The sequence below is a fragment of the Vidua macroura genome, chromosome 1, assembly GCF_024509145.1.
Source record: "Vidua macroura isolate BioBank_ID:100142 chromosome 1, ASM2450914v1, whole genome shotgun sequence".
Classification (NCBI taxonomy): domain Eukaryota; kingdom Metazoa; phylum Chordata; class Aves; order Passeriformes; family Viduidae; genus Vidua; species Vidua macroura.
The window spans coordinates 36,003,501-36,029,788 of NC_071571.1; the positions used below are offsets into that span (position 1 = coordinate 36,003,501).

A 26,288-nucleotide genomic window follows, 5' to 3' on the forward strand; every position below is an offset into this window, starting at 1 on the left:
AGAGATTTGGGAATGTAATTCAAATATACTGTATGTTATTGTGACTCAGTAGGTATTCAATTAGCAAAGGAGATGGCTGCATTTGTCCACCTCACATTAATCTCTGGAAAATAATTAATATATACCAGTTGCTGTGTATTGACTTCATGAAATATGCAAATAAAAATATTCAAAGGGCCTTCACTGATTTTATGAAAATGAAATCCATAGCTGTGATATTCCAAACAACCCTATTCATGTGTATTCATGTACAGTGAAACAGAAAAGTCTAGTCTTACTTTCTTTACAAGAAAACAGGATTTGAGTTGGAAGCCTAAATGTCAGCCCTGAACATTATAAAATTACACAGATAAGGAGGAAACAGGGCTGATAGTGCATATAAATATGACAGTGTATTAGGCTGCATTTAATTACCAGTTCAAACAACAACCTGATCTAACCTTTGACAAGTAAAATAAATGTTCTGAATAATTTAACCAAAGCAAACATTTGCTGTTAAATGCTGGCTAATTATAGTAAGAGTTGTACTGAGAGGGGGAAAAAACCCAAAAGAGATGGTAATTTATACACTTCTCCTGCAATTGCTACTGCAAAAGCTATTCCTTGAAACCCTTGAATTTTTTTTCCATGCGGGATAGCTATTAAGTATCTACTTCTGGAAAAAGAAAAATCTGCCTGTATTTAAAGGAAGAAGCACCATAGGAAAATAAGAAATACTCCAAATACAGAAAGTAAAGCAACATTAGTTTCAAGAACATCCATCTTTTCTGTGGATGGCTTTGTGACATGAATGGTCTGTGTTTGAAATGTCCTGTACCACAATGAAAGATAAGAAAGGGTAGAATAATGATTAAGTCTTTTTCAAAGTGTCAGTGAAAAATCACACAAGAGCCTCATTATAGGATATGGGAGCACAGTTCAGTCATGTCCACTGCACTTCTGAGAAGAGTAATAAAGAAATCAAAATTATTTCTTTACATAAAAATGAGATCAGCAGTTAAATGACAGAAATAAAACATGGAGATTCTTTAAAAACAACCCCACTCAAAAAATGTAATGATGAAATAATTCCATCACTATGACTTTTTCAGATTTATTATTATAGCCAGATATATTATCCATGTGAAACACTGAGCTCATTTCAAAAAGAACCTAAATATCTCAGAAAAACAAGCATTTAAAGTCAGCATGCTTTAAATATCAGAGCATCAAAACCCATGAAATTGAAACCAATAGAAAAAAAGGTGTATGCCTTCAGCATACATGCTTTCCAGTTGTAGGCTATTTATAAAGAAATTAATGGGTTTTGCTATCTTTGGGCCCGGAGTTTAACTTATTTATGTGATCAAAAGTTATCAGGAGCATCAGCTGTCTATCTCCATGCACAATAACTATGATTCAGAAGAATCAGAAGACCATGAAAATTTCACAGACAAGCAATGTATAGTAAACAAAATAAGCCTATAAAATCCCCAATCTTGAATATATATTAATATTTGAAGGCTTTATATAATCTGCAAAGTAAAAAGTGAAAACCATTAAAAATATTAAAACTGACTCTAAGTATGCTCCCCTCTTTTCCCAAAAGTAATTTGTGTGCAGATAAGTTCTGGCCACCAGTTTCTAAGAGAAACATATTATTTTTAAGTTACCTTTTATATTTTCATAAATATTTAAACCCTCCCTGAAATTTTAAATATGTTTATAGAGACACGGATGCTAACATTCTTAGCCTGTTACAATGAAAAAATATGAATTAAACTGTTTCTTGCACACTATAAGAGAAAAAAAAAATTAAAAGAAAGAAATAATGAATTCACCAAAAAAATTTACCAAAAATTGTTCACTTGATAATGAGTAAGGTGTAGTCATGAAATTGAACTGGATTTTCTATCTTCCATTGTAAAATGAATATTAGATAATCGAGTTTGAAGGTAATTACTATTCTTGTTCCATAGTTCAGGACAAAGTCCTTAAGCAAAACAAAGTAGTAAAGAGCTTGACAAGATCCATGCCTGACACTGGAGAAATCCAAGTACAGAGATAATTTTACACTGTGTCCACTGCTTCATGTCAAATGGACAGTGATATGCACTGTTTCTCCTTATGCTGAGGCATCCATAAAAACATCCTCAGCTGCATTTGGACAGGACAAAAGGAAATCTGAGGCAGTCATTGGTAAATGCAATGAATCAACTCTTCCCTTTTATTGCACTGCACATAAAACTTTGGCATTTAAGCACAAAACTGGAACAGGCCTTCTCTAGAGTTGTTATATTTGGATTCTGCACTTGAAATGTTACCAGGACAGTAAGGCAAATTTCACTAATAGGAGATATCTTTACCTGTCTTTGAATAAAGGTGAAGGTAATAAATAAATAAAGGTAGCAAGAAATAAAAGTAGCCACTCAATACTAAAATTTTATCTTCTCAAAAATACTCATATTTTAGATAAAAAATGAAATCAACAAAACCATCCAGGTCATAGGTTGTGAGGGTTGATGGGAAGATACAATTACAGTAATTTATAGTTAAATAATTAAATCTGATAAAAACACTGTACTAAAATGCTGATAGTTTATAAAAACCCAACAAAACTCTTTCTGATAGAGCTGCAAGGAATATACACTGTTACTGAATATAATTTTAGGTTTGGTCTGACACAGCAGGTGGTGGACCTGGAAGAGCAATTATAACAAAATAATTTCGTTACATATGTATAGGTACTTCAGTGTAAACCCAGCATGGGTTTACTTTATGGTAAAAAAAATTACAGATGGTATAATACTTTACCCAGTATGGCACACCTTGGAGGACAATTCATCCAAGTCAAAAAAAAAAAAAATCTCCAACTAGACCACTAAAGGAAAAGAGGAATTTCTTGATATTGAAACTAGTCAAGCCTCTCCCCTGACTTCATGCACCGAATTTTAACTCTGAAAACTACAAGAAGTAAAGACTGAGTTAGTCCTTCAGATCCATGCTTTCGGGCAATAGGTTACAGAGAAATCAGAAATAGCAATAAAATAAAAAGTGGAATGGATTTCTGACCAACAGAAGTCACAGCAGAGCTATTACTGTGGAGTTCTTTTTGAACTACTCCAACATTTCACCCTGGTAGTCTGGTATTATAAGTAACAATTACTTTAGTCTGTACTGGAAGTTTCCTGCATATTTTAGTTTGCATGTACTTGTAAGGTCTTCCTGAAGAGAATTCACTTTTGTGTAGAATGGCTTTATGATGTGGATTAGCTTCCACAAGGGATCTAAATTGACAATAATGAATTCATTTTATATAGTAAGCTAGACTTAAATGAGAAGTGAAAGGCCAGTGCCAACAGAGTTCAGTGATCAGCCACTGTTGTTCTCTCCATAATTCACTGGTTGCCTTTAATAATTACAGCATTGCCTTGATAATCTGTAGCTGAAGCATACTGGAGGAAAGGAAGAGAGAATGCTTCTGGTGTTAATAGGAGAATTGATTTTTAAATCTAAATGCAGATCCACAAAAACTGCAAACGGAGTATTTATAACGAACATCTAAGAACACTGACACTGGTTTAAACTAAAATTAATTTATATCACTCAAATCCGGAAAAACATAATTTCAAGCCTTGATCTTATTAGGATACTTAATGTAATCTTATTAGGATGTGAGCTTCTATATATCAAAGTGTTTTATACATTGCAAATATATTTTAAAGAACTCCATTAAACAATACTGAACAATTCACTACTGATCTCCAAACCTAGTTTCACAGGGGCAGATTATTGGATCTGCAGCTAATACAGCAGTAGAGGAGGCAATGCCTTCACACAGACAATATTGCTGCTATACAGAGCCGGCTGTCACATGAGTGCTAAGTAAGTTTCCAGGACTTTCTCATCTCTTAACTGCCTGAGATTCAGCACTGAGCAGCACGCTTTCCAAAAGGACAGAGTACCTACAGCTTCAGCGGAAGCAAATGAGGATCATAGATGCTTAAAATTTCAGAAAATCAGGCCTGGTGCCATATACAAGGAAAATGCTGCCAGAAATGTCACTCACAGAATACATGCCTGCCACTCCATGGGGATTCATATATGCTTAATGATGGCTAGCAAGTACAGAGAGCAGACCTAGCTAAGGAAAAACAACAGAAAACTAGGCAGCAGGCAAGCGATGAGCACTCTGTCTGCACTTGTATCCCCACTGGCAAAGTAAAAGTAAAATGGTTAAGAAACCGGTAAGACTGATGCCAAAATCTAAAATGTTTCTAAGGACTGCAGCAGACCTCAAAAGATAGTTTTTAATTTCATTTGAAACAGTTTCAATACTTCAACATTAATGTATGCACATATATATTAATGAAGCAGACATGTTAATCCCCCCGATGTCGATGTCTGTGAAGCATCTTAGCTCTTACTTCCTTCACCATCAGCCATGTGTAAGTAACATACTGTGGCAACATATGAATAGTTCATAGCTCCAGCAACAAATGAATGAATGAACGGTGACCTAAACACAAGCAGCCATTAAGGTTTCTGTTTCTTTACCCATCAGCTATTGCATATACTCCCGGCAAACAAGTGTGTTTTCCTGACATGCACACTTGTCTGTTAATAAGTTAAAGAACTATTTCAGTCAAGAATCTTTATGTTTTTCCCCTACACGCTTCGTTTCTTGCTACATGCATTGGAGTTTTACTCTATTAGAGATGCTCATGACAAGCCAAGAAATGGAGGTGATGCTGCCAGGGACTAAGGTAAAGGATGCTACAGTGCTCTGCAGAAGCAGAAAGGGTCTGCCATTGCTTCCCTGCACTTGGAAAGCTTACGGACAAGCATTGTGAAAAGCACCGCAAGAGCTTCCAGTTAGTCCTCCTGTTTGATTTTAGTGTGCACTTATACGCCCCTTTCAAGACTTTAATGTACTAAACAAACTATGAGGTAAGATAAAAGAAAAAAATGCTAACATTTTAAATGGCATAAAGTATGAAATAATTCCAAGGTGGTAGGGGTTCTTTCCTTTTTTTTTTTTTTTTTTCCCTGAGGGAGGTGTGTTGTTATTTAGTTTGATTAGGCTTTTTTTTGTTTTTGTTGTTTTTTTTTTTTTCTTGTTTGACTTGGATTTTTTTATGCTTAATACAAGAAGAGAAGACCAAAAATCTCACACAAAGAGCCATACCTGTCTTTTTCAAAGGTTCAGCTCAAAATAACTCAAGTAATAACCTAGTGCACATTATCAATACAGTGGGTTCAGAGATAAATTACACTGTATTTAACACCAGTAAAACTAAATTCCAGCTGCAGAATCTTCAGCAGGAAACATCTGTAAGAACAAACACTGGCCTTTAAGGGACCAGCAGATAAAATTTTAAGTGAAAGTAATTCACTCACAAAAGTATTTTTCCAATTTTAAATTTGACTGACACAAACTTACCCGTCAATGAAAACTCCACAGAAATCCATTTTTCAAATATTTTATCTCAGTTAAAAAACAGAATCCATTTTTCTTGTTATCTACAATATATGGTTCAAAATTCTCAGCCCCTGCCAGTCTTGCAAAAAATAATCTCTGCAAAAATAAGCTCGATGAATTCAGAAAACCTAGGCCAAAGAAACAGATCCTGCGAGCTGTTAGTCCATTAAATGAGCACTACTCTAATGGATTTGTCTTTGTAGAAAGTAGAGAAAAACAGAAGGAACACTATCTGCTTGTGATAAACAGACTATTTTTTCTTTTCTATACTAAACTTTTTATAGACAGAGGAGTTTTATTTTGTTTCTTTTTAATCAAAAAATTAATTTGGATAGTTGATCAAAGGAACTAAAATTGTCCTAGGGTGCAAAGTGGATGACCGGCTCCTTTATTCTTGAAGGTTGCATCAGGCTGCCTTCTAATTTTTAAAGTCAAAATTTGTAGGGAAACTGTATTCAATAACTAATGTTTAAAACTTTAATAAACTCTTTACATTCCATGAACAGTGTGCGTTTATGTGGGTGCTACAGAAATTACCAGTCCTTATCATTCAATAATTCTGGGATCAAAAAAATGAGATTAGTTCTGCTGCTTCCACCATCAACCCTGGACCATATATAAACGATGTAATTTTTTTTTAAAAGGAACTTCAGTTTACATGATACCAGTTTTCTCCAGTTTTCTCACTATGTTCTTAAACTTAGAAAGTATGACTTTTCAAACTTCTTCCTCCCATTTTTTAAGTAGTCAGAAATATGCATATATGTGGGTATCAGGTGTGTTAATGCAACATATATATTACTATGTAGGTAAAATACTACCTTTGCTGGATAAATGATGCTACTCATTTTACTACAAGATAATTTCAATGTAAATGACCACAAGAAAAGAAGAGGTTGCAAGATATTATCTGTCAGAACATAATGACTTTCACAAATGAAGAAAATTATTATCAGAAACCACTTGTTATGAACAATAATTTCATTTTCCTGAACTCAAACCCTACAGCATTCAGCTGATTGAAAAGTAAAATGGCTGAAAAAAAAAGCAATATGGGTGAAAACAGAATTTGTTCTCACTGTCAGAGCAAATGTATACAAAATGGTAAAATGAAAACTTTATTTTAAAATATAGGTGACACAGATCTGTCTGAGATGAAAGGTATGACTGGGCAAAGAAAGGTTAGCTGATCAGATTGACACAACCAGGATGATTTGGTAACTGCAGATTCTGCAGGTCCCTACTGCTGCTTTACCCAAATGGAGGGATTATATTTATGTAGGAGGAAATTTGGAGCAGTCCTGGAAAGATAGTGAGTTAGTCTGAAGTCTTAATGGGAGGTGGACTTCTCCACTGTGTCTAATACAAGTGTTGCTCTGCAGCATCATTTTCTAGATGCTTGGAACCAAACACCCAGTTTTACTGCAGATTTACAAGGCATTAAATCAGCCTTAGACTCCCTCCCTCTCCTCTCTTTTCCTTGTCCTTCCCAAATACTAATTTCGCCTTTATTCTTGAAAATTATTTACATTACAAATTAAAAATAATGTGACCGAGATTATAGGAAAGCCACCAATTCAAATTTTAACTTTTATGAATAATGATCTATTTTGGATTCTTCTCATTTTAGGACTTCCTTGTGTGTATTCATATATTTCTTTTCAACCAGAGGTAAGAGGTTGCATGGACACTGACAGACTACTGAAGGAGAAGAGGCTCTTTCATGATAAGCCAACATAGCCCTGAGCCAATTTTGGGCATATTTGGCAAGCATTAATGTATTAGGAAAGCAATTTTTCAAGGTTCAAATGCACAAAGTGCAGTGTGTATTATACAGCTATTAAAAAGTAGCATTAACATGAGATTGAATACATCCTGTCCATGTAATTATCTACTCAATTCAATATGCCCACAGAACATTTACACACCACTGAAAATATATAAATATATAAACTTCAGTAAGAAAAATCTCTACTGTACCACTGTCTTTGGTAGGTTACACTCCCCATTCTTTCTTGGAACCACATCCAGTAATATTATTCAAAAACATAACTAACCAAGCTTGGGACTCCTACATTCATGTCTACAAAAATTACGAAAAAGCAATCAGAAATTTCATGGACAGTATACATACTTATTAATATGATCTGTTTTATTAGGTCCCAGTGAAAACATCTTATTAGTTCAACAATTAAATGATTCAGAAACCATTCACACTATTTTTGCCTTTTAGCAGTTCCAATCAGTAGCAGATCTAGGTGTAATCAACAGCAGCAGGGGGCTTTAGGAAGCAAAACAAAACAAAAACAGTAGGGATCTTTACTAGTTTACAGTAATTTGTACAAGGAGATGTTAAATGTTACTGCAAGTTAGCCCAAGATATGGGAAAGCTACAGGAAAATTCCCTATTATGTACAACTACTATTTCAATACAGCAATAGCAATATAATAAGCTTTTTAAAAAAATTGAGTATTTAAAGTTTACTGAATTTCCTTTCAGATCTAGAACTTCTTTATCTCTTTTTTGCCCCCTCCATTTTACATTTTCTGTAACAAGATCAATATTTGGGTTACCATGTATTCAGAATCCATAGATGTCACCCCTTAAATTTGTGAGTGGGCTGCACGAGTGATATAAAGTCCCTTTTCTGTAGGAGTTGAGCACATGGTCTAAACAGCACTTTTAGCCCCTGCTATGCATGGTAGCGAAACTATATTTCCCATATGTTAGTGCTGACAGGCTGACTGATATAAATTCAACTCAAAGAAACTTACATACAAGTTATTTTTATGCTTTTTAATCCTTTTCCACTATTAACAGTGTCCCAGATATAAGAGAAGAATACATTAAAGAGAAATTGATAACTGGTGCAATAATTTATGCACCCTTTGAGTGCTAGGACATCTGCATAAAACGAGGCCATCGCCTTTTTGATGTCAAGGATCTTGGGATAGTTCCAAATTTTAAGTATTTAAATCCTAAGCTCTTAAATTCCCATTGATTTTTATCACAAGCGTGAAGAGATAAGCATGCATCTATCTTTTTGAATCTGCCCTTGTTAACATTTCTGAAAAAAATGTATCTAGCCACAGCCATGCAGCACTCACACAGCACTCCTAAAGGACAAACAGTGAACATCTTACAGCGAAAGCCCACATTGCCACATCTGTATCATTCCTCCTAACTCAAAGCAACTTTGCATAAAAAGAGCAATTGCACTTTTGGACTGAGGCACAGGCAGAGACACAGTGATGACACACTCTCACCACCCTATCTCCTCTGCAGAACCAGAGAAGTTCTATATTCCCTTTTTTGCCCCCTCCATTTTACATTTTCTGTAAGAAGATCAATGTTTGTGTTAACATATATTCAGAATCCTCTCTATCAGGCACTCTATGGGATGCTTTCTTCGTGGCCAGGTAAAGACACATGAAATTCAAAGCTCTTTGCAGATGACTGTCTCAATGACCACAAAAAGAGCATCAGAAAGCCTTATACTTGCTTGAGCCTCTTGAAGAGCAGAAGGTCAAAATTATTAACATAATCAGATTAAATACTTACCATATGGATAACTATATTCTTTTCAACATTGTAATACACTTTGCAGCCAAGCCTACAGCTCTAGCACACAGCTTTACCAGAAACTTGAGAGCAGAACATGCTGGGGTCAAGCCGTGACAGAAAAAGCACCAAATGGAATCCCTGCCATACTTTTGCAGAGTACACAAATTCTCTCCCAGAAGCTGCCAGCAGTGGATAAAACATCTCCCACCTGCCCTCAAAAGAGGATATTTTCCAAAGAAACAGTATAATATAGTGAAAAGGCACCCGTTGAGCCAGATAAGAGGAAGTTACAGAAGTGCAGTAAATTCTGGGATCAAAATAAAACTTCCTTCCACAGGTGAGAAGAGTAGTGGCTGTAGATGTGAAGAGAGGGACATTTCACCAAATGCTAGAGAAGAACAGGGAACTGTCAAGGATTGGTGGCACAGCTTGCTACTGTTGCTGCTCATTGGTGATAAATTCAGGTGAGTCAGGACACAATGTGAAGTAAATAGCCTCACTGACTCAATTCTTCACCTTGCTATCTCCCAGACTAGCTGGTTCAAAGCTCCTCAGAGAAGCTTTTAAGGGAAAGACTTCAGACACATATATTAAGGTTAGAGAACTTGACCATTATCAATAAAATAATTTCACGTAAGAACAGTTTAAATGTAGTTAAAGCTAAAGAAAAGATTCAAAGCTAGGACACGGATGCTCCATCATAACCAGCTAACCATTTCCAAAATGAATAAACTGCCAAACACATTTAAAAAAATCATATTTCTTTTTAATTAATTGCTTTCCAACACAAAAAGCTACTACCTTTCCATAAATTCTACAGTTCATGAAATAAACAAATGTTAGAACTTAGCAGTCAAAATTGCCATCAAATTCTTAGTATCTGCTTCACTAGCTCATCTGAGTGTTTCCATACCTGACCATATTTTGCTGTAACACAGATACAGATACACTGTTACAAAACTAAGATCTTTAAAACGCTTCCAAAACCATGATCATCAGTGATGAGAATTTTTCACCATCTCTGTAACCTTCTGTTTACTGACTTTGCATGTTAAGTACTACTTCTCACAGTGCACAGAGGGCTACAGCCTCTTCTAAACACTATTGGGATAGTTTGATGTACACCTGAATCACTAATACCTTTCCCCCAGTATTTCTCCAGATTCTCAAGTCAAAGTTCATTCCCATGATTGAATTTAGGCTGATGGTTCCTAACACTGTACTTTCAGTTTGAAAATTGCTGAAGGCAACAGCTGTTATTCACCACGAAGTCTGCAGTGTCACCTGTGGAAAAGCAATCAGCTGAGTAACAGAAGTGTTACACAGTTTTGTCACCAGGGATGAGTTTTGTGGTAGCACCAGCTACCAGCATTCCCCTGGAGAACTTCTGTGGTGCAGTGAAGCAGGCACTGGGGTTCAGGAAGGGGATCCAGGACATGTTTTTCCCTGGCTGTAAGCATATTCTAGATGGATACTTCTACAAATTTAATGAAGAAGAAAGTAATGATTTGAGTGTGTTCTTATATACACACATGTGCAGCACACACTGCATCATATCAAAATTACTCTCTCCATCCTTCTAATAACAGACTACAGTGCTACTGGAGCTCTGCAGCACTAGAAATCATTCCATATAATGTACAGCACAACACCATGATTTGCTTCAGGGGTCACATACACAGCACTGAATCTTGATTAATACCACAATCCACAGTTGTTTATAACACATTCGGTTTACAAATCATAGAAACAAGTGAATACAAAACACTGCTCTGATTTTTACCATACAAATTCTTGTTTATGATGTCTGTAACAAGATTAAATAAACATTAAATTATGATTTGGTTTCTGTGATTCTGGATAGATGGGGGGGGGGGGTTAAAACACTTTTTCCCTTTCTCTCTTTCCGAAGTTTTGAAGGTGAAACAGAAAAATGAAACTGAAATAACTTATAATGCACTTCAGCACATTTAACTGCATTCCCTGCTAATAAGGATTAAACTTACAGAATACGCAGGAAAAGCCATGCCTACGCACACGCACGTATGCGCACTTACACACATGCACACACACGAGCCATACCTACAAAAGACTTCCTCCCATGGCTACACCATTGCTTTGCAAACAACAAGCTAATTTGGGTTCCTATCATGCATCTGATCGGTCATACAGCAATACAAAACAGAAATAAGTAAAGACGACCATCTGCTTGTTAGCTGAAACTATAAAAGTACATCTTTTTAATAAACAATAAAATTAGTTTGACAGGGCAGAGACCACCTGAATAGAAAATCAAATATTTCATGTTATTTAAGGTGTATGTCTGCTGGCTATTAAAATACTCCTCTTTAATTTATTACAGCAACACACACAATACTCATGTCATCCTCATTTTCTAAATCAATAATCAGCACAGCATGCTTCATTAACAGTGACCAATCACGAATGAGCTGGGGATCTCATTTTACAACATGAGCATTCCTAAGACATAAACCATCTGCTACTTGTAGTAACAGAAAAATCAAATTAATCCATTCTTATCATGCATTCAGATTTTAAAGCAATTAAAGATGCTCTTAGTGTAATCGCAGCCACAGAAGTAGTTCTGTAATGAGGAAAGCAAACTCTTCACTGAACTTTCTGTCATTCTCAATACATTTGAAAACTTTACAAGCTTTCTGCACTCCAGTGGGCCATTGTTCTCTGAACACAGATGTTGAAAACAACAAGCAATTTTTATTAAACATTTAATCTTTGCACATTTGAAGGAGTTTAAATACTGAACAGTGATCAAAAAAGGGCATAAAACAAAAAAAAAAAAAAATTTACAAGTAAAACAATGCATAGGGTCTAACCTAAATCAGTAAATTTGGAGGAAAGATTCTATTTATAGCCTTAACTCATGCCAGTATGGCTATCTTTTGCAGCACATATGGTCTGTAAGATCACACAATAATTTTATACACTTGGAATATCAGCGTACAGTAGTGTAAGATGCTTTAGCTTCAGATTTGCTGGATATATAGTGGAAGGAGGGAACTGGTAAACTGTTACCCCACATGTTTAGCTTTTCCAAAGAGTATCAGGATTACAATAAGCTAAAAATCCTTTTCTCACCAGGAAAGACAAACAAAACAGTGTGTGGCACAACCTTCCTTCACTGACCTGTCATGTGTCTTGATCTGACATGGAAGAATACAGCAAGGATGAAGAAGCAGTGTTCCCTTAAGACACTGACTCCTCTACAAAACAGACCCATAAAAATGCTAGTCAGAATAAGCTCTTTTATGATGCTATATATTATTCAGAGAAACCAGAATACCAAACAAATATTAAGTATTGGTAAATATAGATTACTGTTGACTTCAACTTGTATCCAATCTATAACTTTATCACAACAATTTTTACAAATTCTTGAAAGAACCTAAAGAATTTAATCCTGTTAAACATGGACCATAAATGCGAATAGAGAAAAACACGTGCCAAGTGTCTTAAAATAAAATGTGTAGTCATCAAAACAAGGATTACTAAATTAAAACAACAATGTTTTTCTTCTAGGGAGGACCACCATCTATGAGTTCTTCATGTTGCAGTTTCATGTCAACTAAGCTGACATAAGCCATCACTACTGTCAGAAACAAATACCCTCTTTCTCCCCTCTTATCATCACAGTTCTTCTGAGTTAAAATTAACTCGGGGCTCAGGGAATTTTTTTCTTCTACTATGAATAATGTAAATCAGTAATTTTTCAAAGTTTCTATTCTCATAAACAGACCTTGCAACTGGAGCCATAATATGAACAGTAGGTTCTTTCATTTGAGAATTGGATGTTGTACTGTCCCATCCTTTTTGCTGAAATAAAGTACATTCTCTACTAGGGTTCAATATCAATACGTTATGAAAAAATATAAAGAAAACATGGGGAGAAAAAAGCTCTTCTCATACTTTTGTGTCAAGAGGAAGACACTTAGAGCCAATCGTCTCTTATTTATTACACCTTTTTAAACTGAAGCCCTATTCATAAATGATTGTTAATCACTGACACACACTCATACCTTGCAACTTACCCTCTCTTTCTGTGCATCTCTGCTGAATTGAAAATTAAATTATACTCATTACTTTATGAGCAAAGGATCACCATAAACCCAACTCAAAAATAAACTCAATGAGAAAAAAAAAATCACAAGGAAAAACTTTCATGGATCCAAGAATTGTGTCGGCAGTTTCAGAATAGCTCTTAACTAATCCTACTATTTATTTATATAGATGCAGACCTTAGCTATAGCAGCAACAGCTAAATCTGAAAAAGGGGACTGGAGATGAAAAGGAGTCTCTTTGCTAAGTACTTGTCTCCTTATATGATACTTATTCTTTCAACACATGGGCCATTTTTGTAGACAATTTGACAGCATGTATTAAAGGTTTATCATATGCTTTCCATTTTCCTTTAAAGAACTATGATAAAGCACTCTTATATTCAGTGAAGACAAGATCTTCTTCTAAAAGAATTTTAACCTGACTGTTCTGTACCACAACAACTATCTTTTGGTAGAATATTTTTTCTTCATACTGGTATTTTACTGCACACCCTGTATGGTTTGTCTAGTCAGTATCAAGCAATGGTGTGGATAGCACCTTTATGAATGACCATCAAAGCAGTGCATTTTTTGAAATCAAATATAGTAGCATTAACACCCCCAACACAATCAGTTTAGGTTGAGCCATTTCTCCCACACAGTGCTATAAACCAGCTAGGTCTGTTGCATTACACACACTGATAAAGGTTGAATATTTGATGAATGGCATTTTATTACTCATCTTCTATGAATCTTGCTTTCTTTCTTGCAGTCCTTTTTGTAAGAATCTCACTTCTCTTACTTGAAATCTCCATATGCATAAACAATAACCTTCACTCTGATGCTACTACATGATTATCTGGCGTTCACATTTCCATTCCTGGGGTTATTAAAACTGCCTAACTTAGGCTTCTTTGAAATTTCTAAGTCAAATTAGGCTTTACAGACTCAAACTAGAGGCTGAAGTTGCTTAGATAATGATGGAGAGAAACAGGTGACTCTGTAGAGGAGATTCAGTGCTTCTCAGTCTGATATCTCAGGCAGACTTGGCCAAGAGCTGAGAAATTACAGAATGTTACTGCTGGCTGCATTCACTATCAGAGCATCCATACCAACAGATTTTACTGAATTGTGTATTTTTCACCTTATTCTTCAAAATCTACTTACAAAGTTAAGCATGGAAGGAGAATTATTCTGGAAACTACAAATGGCACTGATATTCCAAAGAAAGGTAATTTATTGCAGTGCCTAGCAGGGCTTCAGTGAAGCACCACTGAAGCCCTGCTGGGCACTGCAATAAATTAGAAGCGATGACTCAAAATTCTCAAATGTCCGTAAGACGGCTTTAATGCAAGCCCACTACTTCTATAATGTTGCAAAAGAAACAAAAAAAGTTCTCAATGAATGATCGACTCCAAAGAGTACAAACTAATTTAAAAACAAAATTCATGCTACTATATTTCAAAATCCTCTTTTTTTTTTTTCCTTGAATGTTATGAACCACAGTATTTGAAAATGGGGTAATTTTGTTGCGTAAGCAGGCTCTCTTAAAGAACATTTCAATGACCTAGTTATGTCTCTGTTTTATTTTTGTAATATTTTTATATGAACTAGGATAAGACTGCAGTTAAACGCTGTTCTTCAATTTATTTTTCCATCTGCTTTTAGCTGCAGGATAGCATATTTTATCACATTTGATATACAGGGTCAAAGGAAAAAAAAATTAACCCTGTATTTTTGCATAAAATGTATAAATAAATTCTGATGGTGCAAGCTCAGCAAGTAGAATATTTTTACTACTTCTATCTTGTGATAATGTTTTTATAATCACTTATATCTCCATCGCTAACAACTGAATGCCGTTTTCTGTGTTATTAACACAGCTCTACAAATCACAGGGAAAAATCCAGGATCTGAGCAAAAGAGGATAAAAGGTCGCATTTTTAGAAGGTAATCTTTTCACACATACAAGAGGCAATAGGCCAAGTCACTTAGCTCTTCCTAGCTAATCAAACTGCACAATTTCAGCATAGTGGTTCTTTTTTAGATGTAGGTGGTGATAAAACGATCCTCAGCTTGGGAACACATCCAAGATACATACACACTCCCAAACACCTCCCCCTACTCACCCCACCTCCAGTTGATTTGAACACAGACATACTTATCAATACTTTTTAAGGTAGCAATCATGCTAATGGGGACAATTACGAAACAAGAGAGAGGTCACAGTGAATTCATCTCAGAGTATGTGACCAAAGTTATGCGGGGAAAAACCGAACTAGTGTCAGCATCAAGCATCTGTTGCTGCTGGTGTGAGGACAAAGCAAGTGCCAGAACAAGGAGGCAGTTTTGGAGATCCACTGTTTGTCAAGTCGCCCACTGAAGCAAGCCTTGAAATCAGTGTGTGTACTGCGGCCATCTGTTTACTTTTCACTAGCAAAACTCTTGACTCTTACCATCTCTTTGAAGTCATGGTCACTGTCAAGAAACAGGTACACTTCTGATGATCGTGCATGTTTTTTTAACTTGACAGAGGGAAATTAGAAAGGAGGAAGGAAAACAGAAGTATGTAATTAGTTTATAAAAAAAGGGAGGATTACAGGAAACGGATCTTCATTTATTCAGATAATATTATGCCCCAAGGGGATTAAGCTATCAAGGTATCATGAAAGCAACTAGTGAAAACAGGAAGACTGTTTTGCCACAAAATAATGATTTATTTACTCAGCTTTGTAACAGAGAGCTGCTGAATTGACCTGGACTTAAGAAACTCGTCGTTGATCTCTTTCCTCTGGTGGCCAAAATTAGAATAGATCAAATGATCTATGATAAAGTGGAATTAAAAGCTCAAACACTCCTGGATCACTACTAAACCACCCACAAACACTACACTGCTAAGCTCCATTGCTGATTAGTTTCACTGTGCAAACTCCCCATAGAGAAAGCCACTGTCCATTTACCAGTGTTGTTCAGCAACACCTCATGCACGTCTCCTTAACCTTCACTCATTTGAAGGCTCTCTTTTTCAAGAAATAACATATTCTTGCTCTAACCTCCACTATACAATCTTATTTACTTAAGTATCTTTTTTACTTTCTCCCTTTTTCACTTGTGTCATGAAGTGAATTGAAATTTCTTTCAGTCTCTTTCTTTCTCTTTTTTTATGTTCCATAACTCAGAAGAGATTTCCATTCTTTTCAAATTTTTTTTTCTTTTCCTCTGTCTCAGGTCTTAAAAGGGACTGTGTAAGTGAGAACTCCAAAATATCACAAGTAAGGTACCACATGATTTCCAGGTGTGCCCATAGCTTTCAATGTGGGGTAACCTGCCCTAATTTCATCAAAACATCGGTTGATAGAAGATATACTTACATTTCATACAGGACTCAAGAATTTAGGTGAACTTCATCAGCAATGGATATTGCCAAAGAACTGGAAAAATGTTCACATACTGGGTGAAGGTATATGGTATGGCTTGTCCACAAATACAGAACTCTGAAAAATCTCAATTACCTTTTACATTTAAATGCATGCTGGAGAGATGGCTGTGTATGTATATACATTTGTATTTTGGAAGCACCAATGAACAAACTGATATGCTGGGTTTTTCAGCCACTGAAATTTGAAAATTGATTCAGTGCAGAAGCTAAAATTACTATAGCTGAATCAGGTCTTTCACCTCTGAAACAACTGCAGTATTCTTTGCAGATAAAAGAGGTATTGCTCCTAAAAAATCCTATGCACAAAATTTAAGGGAGCGGGGGGTAAAGCTGTAAGTTTACTGTCATATGCATATTATAGAGGGAATAACTTTGGAGAAATACAAGGTGTAATACAACTTCCTCTAAAAAGAAAAAAAGAGTGCACTTTTTGGAATTGCTGTTTAAGTTCGATATTTTCACATAGAGAGTAATCACCAAAATTAGTGAGATGTTTCAAACTTATTCCACAGAATAACCTGACGAAAGCAGACCACTCACTAATAAAGTGCAACTTAATAAATCATGTGAAATCTTATTTTGTTCAAACCCTTACTAACTCCTAGCACCATCTGTTACCATCAAAACTATATGACAAGATATGATATATAATTAATAGGTAAACAACAATCTAATTAAAATGGACAAATACTCCATGTTCCTGCCATTTGGGAGCTCTAATTACAGACTAAATTTTAAGCTTGAATTAAATATTTAAGCTGGAAAATTAACTTTCCTTCTCGAGCCTTGAATACATTAATACAGATATGTGAAGCGACTTCCTGATGGGAACTTAAACATGTAATTTAGTTTCATCAAAGCAGTTACTAATTGTTAAGCAGCAGTACCTTACCATATGTACACAATAGCTATTTAGAGCCAAAAAGGTGGTTTTAAAGTACCCCTTTGCAACCCTTTTCTGACATAAATATAAAATGTATATACAGCACAACAGTTTACACTACACACTGAAAATAAATTACATAGAGACTTCAGCTTTCAAATGGGTCTTAGCATGCATAAGTCTGAACAGATCTAGATAAACAAATGTGTATTTTTGCTGCTGAAGAAACTAAAGAATGTCTAGAAAAGTTAAGATATTTTTACATTCTACTTACAGAATTCTGAGCTTCAAAACCATGCAATTTGCCTGAGCCATCTAGCAAAACAAAATGCTGAAAAAAACAGGTGTTTCACCTAAATAATATGATCCAGGTTTTTTTAAATACTATGTCAAAAGGAGAGAGGTAGGAATAAAACTGAGAACAGAATTACACAAAACATTGTTAAAAAGGTTCCAAGCATCCAGCAAGTGGTTAGAATTTATCTAATATTATTGTAGCACAGTTAGATATTATTGTACTAGGAATTTTGAGTATTTGCATTCTGACCAGGAATTTGATTCTAGGTGTTTAACAGCGCTCATCAGTCAACAACAGACTGTTACTGTTTCAGGAAAAAAAAACCCAACACACCTTCATTCTTTATGAAAACCACAATGATTTCCAAATAGTGCTGAGTTGAACTACCTTGCCAAGCATTTCCCCCATCTTATGGATACAGAGATTGAGGCACATGGATGCTAGGTGACACCCACAACCATATGTTAAGGCTCCAATGGTGTAAAATACTCCATATATATGGAACACTACACTTTCCTGTGTTCATGTGGAACTCTTTTAAGGGAAGCACATGAAGATTTCAGTACGGTTTCAATCAAGACTTGGCTCTTACAGCTCACATGGCCTGAGTCAGTGACACATGAGAAACAAGAACCCAGATTTCTTATCTTCAATATTCTCCTCTAATCCTAATACTCTCCATCCACACAACAAACACACATTTTACTTGCTTTAATTTAGATTCAACTGCAGAACAGCAGGACATGATGTTAAGAGAAATAGTGCATATATCTTTTTAAATATCCTTGAGATGGTATGTTACTTCCAACAGTAAGGAACAGAACATAAAGAAGCTTCATCTATCCATCTAGCCCTAAGAATTTTTAATTTCAGCATAAATACAGATGAAGAATGAATTACTGGGCCATGACTTCATCAAGATATTCTAGTGACATCAAAACCAAACCTCTAATAGTTTGTGATGTCACTGCAAAGCCTCAAGAGACTTCTTCCATAATTTAGAAGAACATGGAAGCTTCTCAATTTATGTAGTTAATGGACTGGAGGCCCAGAACATGCTTTTGGACCTACTCTGCTTCTACCACTCCCTCACTGCTGTGCTTTGTCCCATTCCAACAATACAGATATAATTTTACTCTTTCTATGTGATAGAAGTACACTAGCAGTTTACAATAATCGGGTTGGTATTTTCAGTAACACAAACTCAGATGCTACTCTTTCTACAGAGTTTTTAGACTGTATACATACTATCTTAAATATTGCAAAGCCAATTATTTTAACAACATCCATGTTTTCACCATATTTTCATAATACAGTCTGTGAATCTATTTTAAAATTATTAAATAGCTCTTAGCAGTAAAAGAATAAAAATTGCTGAAAAAAGGACTAAAATGCTGACTTGAAATGTAGGTATTATAAATCTCTCTTATAGCCACACTTAAATGAATTTCAGCCATGTTTGACCATCCATCACTTCCTCTTTTGTTTTTCTTTTCAGTACTCCTGAGCTACTCAGACCTATAGCTCATGCTCCGATCCATATTTTCCAAGTCAGTAGAGTCATTGTTGTACAGAGTCACAGTGATGCAAGACTCTGTACAACACACATTCACTGTTGTACTGGGTGCTGAAAGCAAGTGTGGACTCCTCCAGCCATGTGCACTTAATTCCTTTGGCCAAGCCAACTGGATGGGAACACTGAACAGCCCTGGTGAGAGCAGAAAAGGACAGTTTTCCTCCCAAGCCCAAGCAAGGAATGAAATGCATATACCAAATGAAGATTCTGCTGGTGTTGGACACAGGAAAGGACAAAGATATGCTCTGCTACCTTGCAGCCAACAAAATCTGCCTTCTTTTAATTCCATTAGGTTATGTTTAGAACTACACTCTGATTACAGGGAATGATGGCTGCTAGGCAAAACCACATACCAAGTTCTGGGGAGCACTATCATTCCCTCTGCAGTCCAAGATACAGTCATATTCTTTCCAGGCCTATTTATAGACCATATTGTACCGTACATGTGCCATGGATCCTAATGTGAGGAAAATTATATAGATATTCAAAGCATGACATATTGATTCAACATATTGAACGGATTGTTTTTTCCTCTATTTATTTAAATGATTATAATAGTTTATAGTGAGCTTAGCCCTTGAGACAGATGGTTGTAAACTCAAAATTTAAGTTTTAAATAACTGTATTAACATGAAGTAAATGATTTTATCCACCATCCTCATTAGAAGAATGAATTTATCTTAACACAGTCTTTAACCCTCTCCTGAATTGTTTTTGACTATTTATCAAAGAAAGTGAACTTTGCAGCTCATTGACTGGTGTTTTAAAATGTGTCTCATCAAAATGTCTGATGGTCTGATAACCACAGTATTTTTTTACATTGTGTTGGGCAAAAGTAACCTTGAGTTTCAGGTGAAGAGGGGAACTCTACCATTATCCATTTTGAAAGGAGCCTTAAATTTTAAGTTTACAGTTTATATCTCATCTAATTCTTTCAAAGAGAAAATGTCTAAATTATCAGGAACAAAAGCATAAAGTAAAAACCTCTGTCCATAATTCATGCAAGTAAATAAAACAGTTTTCCCTTAACAGACTACACCATAGTGGATTTATGCCTGTGAAAAATATTGGATTATATTTATTGTACAAGAGCTTTATTCCTTTCCACCTCCCAATTTTATGACCATCTCCTTTGTCCTTTCCCTTTCAGCCCTCTGTCATTGCACCTAATGCTGACTTCTGGGTTTCATTCCTGGACAATGTCAAAAGAGAGTAGATAATTTTGCCACTCACTCAGTATTTAAATATGAAACTAAACTTCATGACAGTAATTCCACTTGCATAATTAAAAATATATGCATTGATAAAGGCCTGGTGACCATCAGAACTTTGCACAAACCACTAAGTGTCCCTTTGGATAGCTCTATGAGATTCACAACAGGTGTAAGTGGCAACTGTTCAATGTGGGCTGGCAGGCAGAATGAAATAGTTAATCCTGAGGACCAACATTCAAGCAAAACATCTTTTAGGGCAGTGTAATTTGAGCTGGTCATGTTCAGGACTAAAAGCCCCCTAGCAGCTATTACAGGAGGAGTCCATTTACACACTGATAGTGTGCAACTTCCAAGTTAGCTTAATCCAAAAGAAATCAATTTTCCCAATGCTGACACAGCTCTGCGGTAAGAACATAACCACACTGGGGACAATCTGCTTCAAAGATACATTCCTTATCCAAACTAGAAGACTAACCTGGAACCACACCAGGAAAATCAAACATGCTTTCAATTACATCATTTACTTAAGGGTGCACATAAAGGTCCACTTTAAATGCTCAAGTAATACTGAGTGAGTCAGGAAGTTTATGCACATTTGTTTACAGCTAGTTTTTTTTAGTGAGTAGAAACTGTGAAAAAGAAATGCTAAAAAACAAGATTTATGAAATCAAACTTAGTGAGACAATTTTAAAGATGAGACTTTTTTTTTTAGCATTTAAAGGCACTTAATGGGGTAATTGTGTATTTTAGAGTAATTTTGAAGAATTTTTCCTGTTAAATTAATACACCAAGTTTGAAAATTTTTTGTGAAATTACTGTTCCACTATGTAAGATAACAGCAGAAACAGCAGAAAACTCACAGTGAGCAGCTATTAAAAAAGTTAAGTTGATGTGCTGTCCTGTTATTTTTGAAGTTCCTCTCTTTTTGTATAAATAATCTTAAGGATGTCACATCAGTTAGTTTCAGGTATCCTCAGGATTTTTCACAATTCCTAGTAGAAGGCAAATTCTTGGGCAAAAACATACTTTCTGACAAGCTTTCAAAAGCAGCATCTCTACAATGAGCATTTAGACCCACACCTGAATGAAGAATATGGAGACCCCCAAGATTTAACAAGTGCTTTTTAGCATTACTCTGCGTTCTCCCATTATCTGTTTTTCTTTATTACCAGTGAGGCAGAATTGGTAATGCCAGAGAGGTGTTACCAATAATAACTAGTCACTTGCGATGGTCTCTTTTTATATCCTGCTTACCTCCTTCGATTTCAATAGCCCCATATGAAAGTCTTAATCATAAGTTACTTAATTCAGCATTTTTTGTAATTATTTAGGAGCTTCCTGGCAGAGAATAAAGATCTTCTTGTATATCTTTAGATATACAAACTCCTGACAATTCAGAAATTAGTGTATTCCAATACTATGTAGTAACCTCAAGTTCCACACTGGTTAGAGAAATTTGGTCAATAACATTACTGAATTTGGTTACATGTTTAATTAATTATTTAAAAGAAATAATATAATAGTAAACAAAACTCTGAACCACTGGCCATAAATTAATATATTCTTTCAAAAGGCTATGAAAAAATCTTCACAGTAATTATTATTAATAATAAACTATTTGGCTAAAGGAGTAAACACTGCCATGAATCACAAAATAAGTGACACAAAATGAAGTGCAAAACATTCATGTAAGAAGAAGAACCAGATACACAAAAATGATATTGTACCTGAATTGCTTTTGGGTGCAATTATCTTCCCCACATGTTAATATAATTTTGGCATCTTATTATATGTTTTATCCCACAGGGAATTTTAATTCAGAAGCACAATTATCAATAAACTTGCCTAACAAAAACTACCAGTCTCACCTCCTCGTCTGATTTTCTACAGTCCTCTTCTGTGCAGGAAGAAAAGTTTAGAGTGTATGTGTTTCCTATAAGAGCAAACATTTCTTTTCTCCTGTTTACTATGCCACACGATTTATAACAGCTTTCCATTATATGGTGTCACTCAGAACACACAACATTCATTTTAATCATATTGATTAAAAAGCGTTTTAAACCATTTTATCATATTTTAAAATACATACAGCCTGCATGTTCAGCTCCATTTTTTTGATACACACAAATACAACAGATATTAAGCATGGAAGACATCATGACTAGATCATAAAACAAGTACTTTGGCCAAAACCACAGGGCATTCTACGCCTTCAATCAAACCACGGCAATTAATATGAAATTCTAAATACAGAATATAATGCCACATAAATAGTATAACAGCCAAGTCCTGTCTAAGAAGCCATATGTTTTTTCCCATTGTTCAAAAAAAGGAGATGACTTCCCGTCACTTATGTTTCTGATTAGCAAGGTGATTTATGCCACAATCACTAAAAATGCCAGCAAGTGAATGAGAAAATGCATAGTGACTGCACCAGATGTGCACAATAAACAGGAATCCCATTGTAATCTCTGGTACTTAGTTTATATGAAGGTAATGTAAGAAACACTCTTGGATATGGCAAAGTCACTCTTTTTTTACATTTGACTATAAATGATATGAAATAAATTGTGTGTTTTATACTTTATGGCATGCATACATTGATAAATTAGGTACAGTTTTGTATCCCAAGTTATCTACAAGACAAACCTGGCTAAGATCATGGGGATTAATTGCTTCAGAAGTGTGAAATGCAGCTTTTCCATTCTTTTCTGCACACTCAGTGAAGAAACAATGATTAATCACTGTTTAACTATTCTCCTGAGGATCTACAAGATTGCCAAAGCAGGACTTATCCTCATAAATCCAAAAAACACAGGTTTAGATTTGTTGCCAACAACTGAAAGAACATGAACTCAGAGCCATTCGTTATCAGATTAAAATAATGTCAAGGCTTTAGAACCCCCTACCAGAGTAAAATTCTTTTTAATTTACACCTAACAATGGGAATTGGCGTATCAAATCAGATTTAAGAAAAATATATGTATATATTTTTATATGAACATATCTCCCATTATCAGAAGTACAACATCCTTACAATTCAGCCACTTCTATTAATCCAGCATAAGAGAAGCAGCATCTTTAAACAGGAATGCTTTCATTGATTTTAATGCTAGGAAATTAAAAAATACCCCTAACAACTCAGTTAAAATTACATCAGTTTCATGTGTTTGCAACAAATCCTACTTATGTATATATATAGTTTGTCTAAATGCTGATAATTTGTTTAGACATCTTAACTTTTTGATAGAGGACTGTACTTGAAACAATGCTTAGCATTTGTCTAACCACTTTACAATCAACATTTAATAAAAAATAAAAAAATTAATTCAGGTTTAATACAGAATTCACTACCCAAACAGATCACAAAATCAAATGAGAAATGCAAAAGTTGCCTGTTTAAAACTTTCTCCATTTAGAGAAGGTATTAATAAAAATGCAAAATTTCATCATGGAAATAACAGTGATGCACAGACTCAGGCTGTACACAACAGCATCAGAGGACTGACAGTCTTATCTAAAAAGTTCCAGTTTAAGAATCTGAGTATCTATTTCTGTCTTTAAAGAGATGAGAATAACTAATGTCAAGTCCTGGCTAAAGATTCCCCCAGGGGAAAAAAAAAAAAAAAAAAAAAACCAAAAAAAACCCCCACCCAACCAAACAAAAAATAAAACCAGAAAAACCCCACGACATTTAAATGATTGCAGGGTTAGGAAAGAAACGAAAGTGCTATGTCAGTAACAGATGAGCTGATGTGGGAGAGAGGAATCCATGTCAGTTCCCAAGCATCTGGGAGCCAGAGTAAGCAGGTAAAGCCTGTTGCAGATGGGTGGCTCTGGTTTGCAGCTGTCCCCACTGGCCACATCCCTGTGCTGTTTGTGGCCTCCTGTATTTCCAGCTGCTCCTGTTCTTCCACTCTCCCATCAAGCTGGGTTTTTCTCCCCGAAACAAAATAATGCTGATAAGGTCTCCTACTTGGCTGTAGGCAAAGTCTAAGAATGAATAGGGGGATGCTGAAAACTTGTGTAACTTGACCCCGCTGTCCAGGGAGAGGTACCTGCAACACCCCACAGTCCCCCCCTTGGGGACAATGCTATCTCTTTGTGTTACATACCTCACAGATGTGGCAAGCTTAGCCATGGAAAGAAATCGGGGTGCTAGAATTTTAATATTGTACTGTAAGAGACATTAGCTACAGAAAATCCACACTAAGTAAGGGACAAATTTCTTAACATTATTTCTCTAAATGCGACAGTGACCCAGAAATTACTAGGAAAGGACAAACCTTTTCTGGGTGACATTGGCTTCAATGCAAGAATAACCACAAAGGAAGAAATTGAGTCTGATGCAAACACTGTAAGCACACTGCACAGGCTGAGCTGCTGGCTAACTACATGAGCAATACATGCTCAACTGGAGCACCCTTTTGCTTGCAGTATTGTGTGGATTTTCTGACATTCTTTAAGTTTCACAAACTGGAAGACCTTGATTAAGTTCCAGGTCAGTGAAAGTGTTTACAAGTAGCTTGCACCTTTCTCAGAGACAACTGAAAGGTAAATGTACCAAATTTAGCTAGAAAATTCAGGCATTAAAGAAAATGCTTCACTGGCATTTCAGCTCTTTGTTCAGATCAGTTCCTAGGGAGAACGAGTATCCTCAATCGAATCCCACATTACAATACCCACTCTTGTTTGTAAAGCACTTCAAGATTCCCAACTACCAATATTAACCAGCCTGTGTTTACTAGGATTTCCACATTTAAGTAGTCCAATTTATACTTTTTCTGGTTCCAATAAACATTTGACAAATATTATTCTACTGTTAATATCTACTTTCTGAGGGTAAGGCATACTGTGGAAAGACAGAATCAAGTGTGCAATGTATCCCTTGCTTGGAGCAAGAAAATAATTCACTGCTAACTTGGTCATTAAACAGAGTCATCACAAACTCATGCATACTGGGATGAACTGTTCACAGAAGTGGTTTTAACTACAGGTTTTAACCTTATTTACCAAATTGAGGTATTGAAAACTGTTTTTTCACCTCCTGTCCAGATAGGCAACTCCCTATCAGTACCTGATTAGGAGGAGTGGAACTTTAAAATTATTGTGATGTTTGTAATTTCTGCATTATTAGTTTTAGGTTTGCTTTAAATATGCTTCACAATGCACTGGAATGTGTTATCCTCCATATTAAGTATGCAATGTGAGTGTGGGGAAAAATACCTGAAAACAAGGATATTCAGGAGTTATGGATCCTGGTGCTGTAAGAGTAGTGTAAAAATATGGATTAAGATTTTACTTTGCAAATTGCCAGCATGCAATAAAACAGCAGACCTTCCACTCTTACACTTCATGTGTATTATTTTTTAATTATAGGCAGAGTGTAGTTCGGAAAAATTTCTTATTGAACAATTATAAGCATGTATGGAAAATCAGATTGCATATTAAAGAAACGGCCTGATTCATTTGCCTATGTAACTCTTAATGTATTATTCATAGCAAGAGGAACATTTTTACCTACCTTCAATATTTTTTTTCTTGCTCTTCAACTACTGTAATAACTTTTCTTCCTGCTGGACTAGTCATCAAAATATTAAAGGTTCAGAGAAATCAGGAATATATAAAATTACACAACTGGTTTTGGAAACCTGTATTGCTTGAAAAATTCCTCCAAATATATTTGTAGCAAATCAAGAAAAATAATGTATGTTTTGCTGCTCAATGATACTCATCATCAGCTGCTGCAACACTACATGGTCATTTCAATACCTAT

At 35.5% G+C, this 26,288-nt stretch overlaps 1 protein-coding gene across 6 annotated transcripts in view; it reads right to left on the reverse strand.

Annotated features, from left to right (window-relative positions):
• The window catches only part of TBC1D5 (TBC1 domain family member 5), a 317,972-nt gene that overhangs the window by 199,871 nt on the left and 91,813 nt on the right, over positions 1-26,288 (reverse strand). Inside the window, exon 5 of one of the 6 annotated variants that reach the window (XM_053978285.1) lies at positions 12,192-12,268. The exons of the other annotated variants lie outside the window; for them this stretch is intronic. The gene's annotated coding sequence lies outside the window, so the exon portion shown is untranslated. The remainder of the gene's footprint in view (positions 1-12,191; positions 12,269-26,288) is intronic. 6 annotated transcript variants of the gene reach the window in all.